At 46.1% G+C, this 8,890-nt stretch overlaps 1 protein-coding gene across 1 annotated transcript in view; it reads left to right on the top strand.

Moving 5' to 3' along the window:
• The first annotated feature begins 5,921 nt into the window (after positions 1–5,921).
• The window catches only part of PTPN5 (protein tyrosine phosphatase non-receptor type 5), an 81,808-nt gene continuing 78,839 nt past the window's right edge, over positions 5,922–8,890 (top strand). Inside the window, exons 1-2 of the mRNA XM_068398702.1 lie at positions 5,922–5,985; positions 6,958–7,118. The gene's annotated coding sequence lies outside the window, so the exon portion shown is untranslated. The remainder of the gene's footprint in view (positions 5,986–6,957; positions 7,119–8,890) is intronic.

Here is an 8,890-nt window from a genome sequence, read left to right as displayed (position 1 = left end):
CCAGGTTTTCACACCACTGACTTTTGGAAGGGAAGAGGATACTGAGCTAGTCCAGTAGTAACTGATGAGTCCAGTTTTGCCTCTTACATCAAACTCTGAGTCACCCTGCACTGATACCAACTTGCAATTCTCTCTTAATTGCAAAAATCACTAGGATAGTACTCACTGCCAGAATTCTGGGTCATAAAGTCATTCTCTGACTCAGAAGAAGGTTTACAACAGCTGTGGCAGTGAGATGTACTGTAGGTGAGTCACATTGAACTATTAGCACAAACATGAGAACCTTCAAAACAAATACATAAGAATTGCACTGACCCAACTAAATTATAATCTTACATTTGTTATCCTATAGCAAAGGACTTGGCAATGTTTTATTGTGCACTGAGTTTTCAGGAATGCAAAATTTAAAAAATAACATTACTAAGACACTTATATGAATCCCAAGCAGCTTTTTAAATTCAGAGGCTAAAATTTTAGCTGATATAAGTTTTCTGGCAGGCATGAAACTTGTGGAGGTATGCTGATTTAAAACAGCTCAGAATCTAATTCTAGATTCATGGGATAAAACCCCATGTTTATTGATTACGTAACTGCAAATGCAGATATGTCTCAAGTGCAGCATGCAATGTATCTAATAGCATATAACAACATACTCCATGCATATGCAGAAGTGGAAAATACCCTGTTCGATTTAAGTTGTAGGAGAGATCTAGACAGATAACACTATTGGGTTTTCCAATCAAGGATTCCAATAAATAAAATTAAGAAAATATATAAAATATTAAGTAACTTAGAGGAATTACTGACCTTCAGTGAATGGATACTGAGGTAATTTCACTGCCTTAGTAGGCCCCCATTACCAAAACATTTAATCCTTTGACTCTCCAGTAAGTTAGGCTAGTAAAACTAATGTCACAAACGAAACTCAATGATATTCATGCCAAAGCAGTGGGAAAACCACCGGTCTCCCGCCAGAGGTTGTGAAGTGTGTGTTCAACAAGTCACAACCTTCTTAGGGACAACTGATCCAAGGAAAAAAGGGATTACAAGGCTACCTCACAGCACCAAGTAATCACTGGGAAAACCAAGCGGGCTTAAAGCAATCTTTGAGATCCTTTCCTCCCTCCTATTACTTCTGTACAAGGGTCCTGGTTCAGGTATTAGGTGCTGGGTTTTTATCAGTATAAAATAGGTTGCCTTTGGTGGAGCAAAGTAGGTTTACAGGAGATGAGGAATCAGCCACTTTGCTTATGTACAAGGCCATGGTCATGGCTCTGGTTTGAGAAGGCATCAACCTTCCACCTTCTACCCCAAGTTTTTTCACCCAAACTTCAGCTGACAAGAGACGCGCTCCTCATCCACTTCAGCACAAAGTCAACCACACTAACTACAGCGCTTGCTCTAAGCCATAGGGACACGTGCTCTAGGCACTGTTCAGATGTGGCCCTGGGAGTTTTGGGGCTGAATGGCAGGGACAAACCCCAGAAAAGGGGTAGCTGCATCTTAAAACCCCTCTGAGAAGACAGACTCGGGGGACGACACACACACGTTGGCAGTCTGCGGCCGCCGGCTCCCCTCCTCAGGAGCCAGCAGCCCGCAGCAGAGGCTGGGGGCACGGACGCCCCGCCGCAGCGCTGCCCACAGCACACCGGTCTACCCACCTGGGCCTCGCCCCCGGGGGCCTCACTGCGGCGGCTCCGGCTCCCCCGGGGGCTGGGGCCGGCTTCTGTGCGGCCGCCGCCGGGCGCCCCCGCTCGCTGCCTGTCTGTTTCATTCATGCTTTCTCCTTCGCCATCTCCCTCTCCGACTGAGGGGAAACGGGAGCGCGCGTGGGCGGCCGCTGGAAGGCTCCGTGTCAGTCAAGCGGCCGAGCTGAAAAGGCGGCGAGCGAGGGAGAAGGAGGGAGAACAGCTTTCCCGGGGGAGGGGGCGGCTGTTGTCGCTGCCAGCCTCACAGCCCTTCCCAGGGGCAGCTACAGAGAGGGGGTGGGGGGAAAGGCAGGAACAGTTTTGTACCACAGACCTTCCCGCCTCGGGGGGAGCGGGCGGCTCCTCTGCTGCCCGCTCATCACCTGTGCCCCCTCCACACCCACCCACTCAGTGGCGACGGGGGAAGCACGGCAGCCGCTCTAAGGGAGAGTGCTAAGCGGGAGGGCTCCGTGCCCCTAGTGGAGCGCAGACAGGGCGCTCTGGCGGTCTGCCGCGTACGTGTCTGCCGGGGGCTGCAGGGGTGGCGCGCCGGCGGAGGGGGGCGGCCGCCTACTCCCGCTGCTCGCCGGAGGGCGAGACCGGTGTGGGTCAGTGGCGGAGGGGGTACGTGGGGTGGCGGGGGTCCCCTTCAGCTCTCCCCGGGGCTGGGGAACTTCCTGAGGCTGAGGGGTGCTTCGTAGTCCCGGCACCAACTGCACCACTGGCGGGGGCGGGAGGGGGAGTGAGGGGGTTTTGGGGAGAGGCGCAGGGCGAGTTATAACGGTTTCGTGGCGGAGGGGGGGGGGGGGGGCGGCGCGCGCGCCCCGCAGCGGGCTGAGGCGGGCAGGGCGCTCGGTAGCGGGGAGGGGTGCGGGCGGCTGCCGGCGGCGGGAGCGGGGGCGCCGGTGCAGTGCGCAGCAGGGCTGGGGGCTCGGCGGGGGAGAGGCGCGGCGTGTGAGGGCCCGCTGCCCCCCGCCGCGCCGCAGCGGGCGGCTCTGCCTTTGTGCTCCCTCCGCACCTGAGTGCGGGGCTGGGAGGGACGGCGCAGGTGGGGGCGGGCACGGTAGGCAGCGGCGGCGGATCCCCGGAGCCAGGGAGGGGAGGTAAGGCTGCGCCGTGCTGCGGCGGCCGCTCCCGGGGCTGCGGGGGGCGGCTGCACGCCGGGGGCGGCGGGCAGCGCAGGTCCCTTGCTTGGCTTTTCCTCTAGCCGCTTCCCATCTCGTCCTGCTGCACAGAGAGAGATGTAACAGCAGCAGCCCGGTCCCCTGGGGAAGGACGGTGCTCGGAGGTGGGCAAGACGCATCAGCCCGGCCGATGCGCGTTAGGGGCTGCCGGGCGAGGGGCTGGGGAAGCGGGGGAGCAGCCGCCGGTGCGTGCCCGCTCCCGCGGTCCCCACGCAGGCGCCCGTGAACCTGCGAGGAGCGCTGAGGGCGGACGGCAGCCCGTCTCCTCCGGCGCCGCTTACACCCCCGAGGCGCCCGCTCCCCTCCCGGCCCTCCGCCAGCCCGTCGCAGGGCCCGGGGCGTGGTGGCGGCGCGCACAGGGCTGGGTGCTCGCACTGTGAATATTCTCTGTTTTCCCTCCGCCAAAGAACACGCCACGATACGTGAAGCAGACGCTGGTGTATGTGCTTAGCGGATCTCGCTTGGGAAGGACGGAAGGATTTAGGGGAGGCTGCTTTCGAACCGGTATGGCCGGTAGTTAACTACTGGCTGCAGTTAAAATTTTAGCAGTAGCAACAGCTTTGCGATGCTTTCCGGGAATATTGCTGCTTTTGAGCTGGTGTGACAGGCAGCCCGTGGTACGCTGCCACTTTCGACTAGATGGCACTGCGGAGAGCAGGATAGTTGGCCTTGGAGGTAAGGAAGTGTTGGGAAGCTGGAGACTTTGTGCAGCTGCATTTTGGTGGCGTTGTGGGTGGAACAGAAGAGGCTTCACATGTGTGTGCCCTGTGAGTTTATTTGCAATTAAGAGGATTTTTTCACTTTACAGTCGTTATTTTGTTACGCGATTATGTTTTAGTGAGACTGTGATTCTTACATTACATTTGGAAAGGAAAAACAAATGTAGTAGGTTAAGCCTTTGTATTACAGCATTGTTTACAAAGTTTCTGTGGGTTGGATCCAGCTCCCACTGACTGCCACCTGATTGGCAAAGAAAGATTTACAGCTGAGGATCAGATTCTGTGCTTGTTAGAGCAATAAATTACTGATTGAAAAAGAAATGTGGCTGCATTACCCTCTTTTTATTTTAGGAGTGATGTATATACTGAGGAAGTTTGATCACAGTGTTTTATTAGGCAGTTTGAGATAACTTCTTTGTTGATGGATCAAGTTCAAATCTTGGATAGACCCAGAGCTCATGTTGATTTCAGCAGAAGTTGTGTGGCACATGACAGAGTGCTGAATTTTGCTGTGTGGAATATCTGAAGTAAAAAAATTTCTCTCTGCTCACCCTACACTTGTTTTTCAATTTGTTCCTTTGGAGTAGCAGAGTGTCGTCCTTTTGCCAATGTTTTCATTGATATATTTGAATTAGGATTGTATATCTGAAGCCAAGGATTGTTCAGGGGCTCAATAGGAGCCTATTGAGAGAGAAAAAATTTAGCCTGTTGACTTGAATGTGAATAAAATGGACACCAGAACTCTTATTTTATATTTGCATATAATGAGTCCCAACACTTTCAGTAGGTATGTGCAGGAAGGTAAGCATTGACTAGACATTATTCTTTGTATTTTGTTGGTGGTTTTTTTGGTGTGGTTTTTTTTTTTTTTACTTCTCTTTTAGCATTATCGTGGTTTAAGGGCTAAGCTTTAAAACGTTTGTCACTTCACTGCAGAGAGAGTTGCCAAGTGGATGTCATGCATGTAAAACTAGAACAAGAGCCTTTAAATAGTAAGACCATCAATTTAGTAACAATTCAGTGTGATAAATGATAGAATACACAATAAGAATGCAAATCTGAATGACTATAGCATGCATCTTTTAATATTGATAAAGTACAAAGCAGAAAAGCAAATAAACATGTTCAGCTTTTAAGTACCTAAACTGAATTGAAATGGAAGAGCTGTTTTCTGTTATACAGTGTATGCTTAAAAAAAAAGGGTGAGGGAGGGAAGAAAAGTTATTTATGAACATTTATTTTGTTTTCTGGATCTCAAAATTCCATTATGTAGCAGGGTGCTTTCCAGTATCTTCGTTCTCAGTATCTGGAGAGGCAGGTGTTGCTGTAGTAGGAGCAATTACACTGATTTGCAGCACAGGAGAAAAAAAAAATTTAAAATTCTGTTCTCACTTTTCTGCCTCTGCCTAAAAAGATCAGCCATTTAGCTCTGTTTTGGGCTTGTCGACAGAAAAGATGAGATAGAGTTTGTTCAAAAAAGGGAGTGAAGTTAACATACAAATTAGGAAATTTCTGTTTCCAGAATAAAATGAGTAAATTTGCCTAACAGACTACATTAAAGAATTCCCCCTGCTTGGCTTTGCCTCGCCATTGTGCAGAAACAAACCCTCACCCGAAGTCGGGGAGTTTTCCTAGGTTTTATTGGTTGCTAGTTGCTTAACCAGATCGCTCTGTCCTGTGGGATGTTGAGTCAAAAGGCAGAAGAGGCAGTGAAGACTAGAGCCCTGTAGGCTTTTGTAGAAGAGGCTTTCTGAATTGTAGCTTTTTAAAAGGTGTGTAACAGAATCCCATCTTCCCTAAGATCACTGAGAATTCTGCGATCGCAGTTCTCTTGCAGTTCACTTCTTATCCTGCGTAGACCGCAGCAAAGTGTGACTGATGGAACCCAAGATTTAACCTATGATAGGGCATGGGTTCTTGGTTTAAGCTGATGCTTTAAAAAGTTTATTTTTAGTTTTCAGTTATAAAGTGTTTCTACTTTAGAGGATATTTGAGACTCCCCGCAAACAAAACATGCAAGTGGAAGTTAAGAGCTGAAGAGCTGATTTGTACTAAAGCGTCTTTAGCAGAATACGGCCAGAAGAGATGCAGAGTATGTGTATGCTATATGTACGTGAGCTACTGCCTCGTGAGCGAGCTATGGTATTCAGGAAAAGCAAGGTTCTTGAATGTCTCTGGAAGGTGACAGGATTTTTTTATCTCACTGTGGAGCTCAAGCACAGTAATTCTTTTTTTGGCTCTTTTCAGACTCTTCCCTTAATGGTACGGAACCAACGTGACCTGTGATTTTGAGCAACGTTTTAAAGATCTGGTATGGTAATAATTTGCATGTTTGAAGTCAGATTCGAGCTCCTGCGTTGTCATACTCCTGGTTTGTGACCAGCTAGAATTACAGTAAGTGGTTCTGTATGTTCTTGGTTTGTGTCTTTTTTTCCTCTTAGCGCTTCCTTGCTTAGTGATCTGCTGCATGTAACCTGCATGTTTGGGGCAGGAGCAACCTTTTGTGACTTGTTTCAGTGGGGCTCAAATTCCTGTTTGCATCTCTAAGAGACTGGTTTAACAGAAAGTAACAGTCTGACCCTGGTTTAAGGTCAAGGGTAGCTGCCCAAAATATTTAGTATTTTTAAGAGGTGGACCTCTAGCATAAAAAAAAAATTGTTTCTTGTTTTCTTTGTGATTCTGTATCGTAACAAGTTTTGTTCTATGTTTTACTGCTGTGCTTATAACAGCTAGATAGTGCAGCCTTCTGTATTTTTATAGCAATGCTGACCTATGGACACAACTGCATGTGTTAATGGGAACTCTTGTTTTAGACACAAACTCACCCTTCAGGTATAAGCAGCTTGCGTGAGTTACAGGGAGATTGATCTCCCTTATCTATCATCAGATAAACACCTTCAGACTAGCCTTGTCAATCACTGCAGTATAATAAATCCATTTAGACCATTTTTTCTAAAAGAATTGAATATGTGATACTGGGTTCAAATAGGAATGAGTGCTAGAAAGAGTGACAACTGCATGTAATATCTTGTATGTGCATGAATTTGTTTAGGATGATACCTACCTTCATAATCCAGTGTGTGCAAACTTAGTACTTCCAGATGTGCCAGAGGTTCAGACAGATTTTGAAGGCTTCAATGCAACGTTACTAACAGCTGCAGTGTGCAGAGCCTGCTCACTAGTTTTGCCCACTGTCACACACACAGCTAATGTGTCACTGTCCAAACTGATGTCTGTGTACATACACCACTCATCAAACTGCTTAAGCTATGACGCAGCTAGTCTTAATTACACTGCTTTTTTAAATCATTCAAATGTTGTGATTCATATATCACTAGAATTGTTCTACCGCTCGTTTGTCCACAGATCATGTTTCATTAAAAGTGCCGATGAGCACCCAGGACTCTGAAGACAGCAGTTTTGTGCAAGATAAGAATGTTCCTTAAAGAAGCTGATGGAGGATAGAGCTCCAGAGTTCCTGGCAGGCACTGACAGCGTAAGATGGCACCGTAGTCTAGTCTGAAATTGTAAGTCTGAAGGAGGACTAGATGTCCTTGACTTTAGAAGTAGTTATTGCACTGAAGAAACTTAATAGTGGGCTAGAGTAGATAGGACCTGCGTAGATGCATTTGATTCAGTTCAGTTACATTAACATGACTATTGAGCAACTAGGTTTTCTCTACATGTGAGTGTGAATTGAAACCCTGTACATTAGAGGAAGTAAGTTTATTTACCCCAGTGAACCTGGAACCTGCATCCATCATTTCTGAACTACTTTGTTTCTAGAACTGTTTGGAAATCTAGGAAATGCTTGGTATAAGCTTTACAGCATGACTGAAACTACTGGTTCCAAAGGAGTCTTCATTTTGAAAACTGTGTGTTCCAGAGATGTTAGTTCATTTGCAGAAGGCTGTTTGAAACCTGCAGTTGGTAAAGGTCATGAAATCATTGATGTAATGAAATATGCAAAATATGTCATATGAATGATGTCCATACCTTTGCAAAGTCTTTTTTGTCACTGGGGCTTTTTGCAGTATAGTGACCTGTCAGTAGGGAACAGGTTACAAGGCAGGAGGTGAGGACACTAACACTGCATATTATGGCTTGAAATACATTACACAGTGGTAACTCCAATATTAAATACAAAAATAACACTATACTTGGCAGATGTAAGATTGATAACTGCTCCTGGGGGGAAAAAAAAATCAATATTAGTGGATATTTTAGTGGACAAGTCCAGTGGACTTAGATTTTTCCATTTCAGGAAGTGGAAGAATCTTATCTCTGGCTTCCATTTCCTTTCACCTTCATTAAACAGTTCTTGTAAGAAACACTAAATGCAGAAAGCAATCTTGCAAAGTATGTTTCTATTTCTAAGTAGGCAGTGATCAAATCCTGTCTTTCAGTCCTGTGTGACCCTGAGAGATGAGGGAGATGGATTTCTTTCACTGGGAAATTGAGGGCTAATTTACATATGGAAATCTGCTAATATTAGCGTGCCAAGCTTATTTTCCACACGTGCACACCTCTTACAGAAACAGGCTGTGAACATGGAAATATATATGCCTAAATATTCAGAATGACTCTTCTAGTAGGTAGCACTGTGTAGACAGACTCTTGGATCTAAATTACTATTGCAGAAGTTGGTGAAATCACTTCTAAACCTAAAGGAGAATAAAGCAAGAAAAGGAGCCCAATAACAGTGCAAGTTGAAGTGTAACAAAAGCACAAAGATCTTCAAAGTACATGTGCTTTGGTAAAGATACATATTTTCATCTGTAAACCCAATATGAAAAGTTAAGGTTAAATGTCCTAGATATATACTCCTTTGTTCTGTATCTGTATAGTGAACAGAATAGTTTCTATTTAGAAGAATACTTTCTATTTACAGTTGTAGCTGTTTATTCAGGTAATGATGCATCTTCTATTACTAGTGCAGTAGAGAAGTGACTCTGTGACATTTGTTACTTCTTGAAGTGCGTGTTTACTGAAATCAGAATTATACCTAGAAATTACAATCTCCCTAGATCCTGTGAGTTCTGTGCGTCTGGAGATGTATACCCTTTACTCAAATGTAAGGGGTGCAGGTAAAGATAACTTGCATTATGTGTCATTAAGAATTAGATGTTGAAAATTGGTGTAAGAATAGCACTAGTCTGTAAACTTAAGTCAGTAAAGTATAAAATTGTTTGAAATAAATGGCAAAGGAGCAGACATGGAACAGTCAGGGCTGTTGATGGATGCAAAGCAACAAACAAGATGCCTGAAGGAAGTTGTCCTTTCAAAAAAAACCCCTTAA

This window comes from Nyctibius grandis, chromosome 4 (assembly GCF_013368605.1).
Source record: "Nyctibius grandis isolate bNycGra1 chromosome 4, bNycGra1.pri, whole genome shotgun sequence".
In the NCBI taxonomy this organism is placed as follows: domain Eukaryota; kingdom Metazoa; phylum Chordata; class Aves; order Nyctibiiformes; family Nyctibiidae; genus Nyctibius; species Nyctibius grandis.
The sequence above is the reverse complement of the archived record's forward strand: the minus strand, read 5'-3'. Positions and strand labels throughout refer to the sequence as shown.